The sequence below is a fragment of the Sinocyclocheilus anshuiensis genome, unplaced genomic scaffold (assembly GCF_001515605.1).
Source record: "Sinocyclocheilus anshuiensis isolate Anshui unplaced genomic scaffold, SAMN03320099.WGS_v1.1 scaffold376, whole genome shotgun sequence".
Lineage (NCBI taxonomy): Eukaryota > Metazoa > Chordata > Actinopteri > Cypriniformes > Cyprinidae > Sinocyclocheilus > Sinocyclocheilus anshuiensis.
This window is the reverse complement of record NW_015558600.1, coordinates 486,210-488,387: the sequence shown is the minus strand read 5'-3', so window position 1 is coordinate 488,387 and position 2,178 is coordinate 486,210. Positions and strand designations below refer to the sequence as shown.

Here is a 2,178-nt window from a genome sequence, read left to right as displayed (position 1 = left end):
CATAGTTAACATGTTTACCGGCACAAAAATTATTATATTATATTATATTATATTATATTATATTATATTATATCTGCTAATTCTGTCAGATAATTCTTAAAGAATTGTTTGGAATTTTTTAAAGGTAATTTTCTCCAAAATGCAGTTTTCTGACATTTCTAATATTAAATCTCAACAATGTTTGGGAGTGTAAATGTACAATTGTAATCTTAATAGAATTTGAAAGCTGAGACTTTGCTTTTTTTTGTCAAAATCTAAGAGACTCAAAATGGCGAAGCAGGTCACATATGCTTTTGTTGTTATTGAAAACAGTGGCGTAGACATTTTGAAGGTCTGAAGTTGAAAATAATACTGAATATTCCTTTCAGAGATTGAGGCACAGCAGGACATTAGTGGTGTTAGATTGACAGATATCTTATGCAATGAACACAGCTCTCAGATCAGACGGAGAACGGCAGGATAAGAGAAAGAGAGAGAGAGGCAGATCACAGATGGAGGACAGATTGAATTTGAAGTTCAGAATCAATGTCTTTTGGTGGTTTTAGTCCAGCTGTCAGAATAACTTCATTGTGTGCAGCAGCTCCACACTACATCTTAATACACGATGTCTTAACCGCTCTGGCTCTCGCTGTCCTGTGCTCTACGTTTCCTTTCTTCAGTTATGCAATGCTTTCTGAAACACAAATAATATGTTCCATATGGAAAGAAACTACTGGGCAGGAAAGGAACCAAAGCGGAATTGTTCCTAAATTAAAGATGAATGCGTCATGCTCATTACTGAGCTGAATGTGGAGTTTCTTTATTCTGTGTTGTGGAGTCAGCAGTCGGTTTGTATACTGCATGGCTGCCACACCAGGGGACAGATTGTAATAGCTTACAGTGCAGCATAGTAGCAAACATTCACAACACACTGAGATGAAAACATCTCAAAACAGTTCAGGGCTTCAAAAAGAAAGAGATAGAACGGATATTAGCATGTCAGGACGAAACGATCTGGAATACATTTCTCCTCTGCTACAAAAATGTATATCTTATGTAGATAGTCGCCAACAGTTTTCAATTTCAAAACAAATATAGACTAAACAACAGAATAATGTGAAACAGCTTCTTGCAGAGCTTTGGCTTTTTCTTTTAGGACTTTGATTTTACATTGGACAACAAGTGCCAAAGTTGTTACTGTAGTAAATCAAACTTGTATTAACACTATTAATATTAAGGAATAGTTCACCCAAAAATGAAATGAAAATAATTTATTCACCCTCATGTTGTTCCAAACCTGTGACTTCCTTTCTTTTGTGGAACTTAGATATTTTGAAGCTGAATGTTGGTAACCAAATTTTGGTTCCCATTGACATTCATTGTACTTTTTGTTTAATGAAAGTCAATGGGAACCGAATATGTTTGGTTAAAACATATCTTCTTTTAAGTTCCACAGGGGAAAAAATAAAAATAAAATCATATAGGTTTGGAATGACATGAGAGTAAATAATGACAGAATTTTCATTTTTAGGTGGACTATCCTTTTAATATTATATATATTAACATTATTCTTATTAATATTTTATTAATATTAGCATTATTAATGTTTTGAAGATAGTATGTCACAAGCCTGTCCATGTTGAAATCTGTGACCAATGTGACTAGCTTCTACCAAGTGACTGCCAAAATGTAAGTAGAGTATAAATCGACTCAATAAAACAATAAAAAATTAAAAGCGTTAGCATGCACACTTTGAAACAATGGGCTGTGGTGATCAGACAGGCGGATCGTGATGTTTGCTGTTTCTTTTCATCCTTCTTTTCCTGTCCTTTTTCTACTGTATTATTAATAAAAATTGGCCAAAAGGTCAACTTAAAATAATCAAAGATTCTCAGCCATTAGCATGTTAGCTGAAACATTTCACCAGATTTGGAAAGTTGACATCTTCTGTGAACAGTCGATAACAGTATCGATTTCCTGGCAAACACAACGATTTACTGGCTAAACAGCAGCAGAAAGAAATGAAGCTCAGGTTTTCTCTACAAAAGCTTCTGTTCTCTCAGAGTTTGTGACATAACGGTTAGCATCCATGCTGTGACACTCATACTGCATAAATACTGCATAACCAAAGTTAATTAGCCTTTTTTAACTTGTTTTCAAGTCGAAATATCTAGAAAAACCTTAAAGGGGTCATAAGAT

At 34.2% G+C, this 2,178-nt stretch overlaps 1 protein-coding gene across 1 annotated transcript in view; it reads left to right on the top strand.

The window, feature by feature from the left end:
* The window catches only part of LOC107680113 (chondroitin sulfate proteoglycan 4-like), a 45,061-nt gene that overhangs the window by 36,596 nt on the left and 6,287 nt on the right, over nt 1–2,178 (top strand). The gene's annotated exons all lie outside the window — the stretch shown is intronic.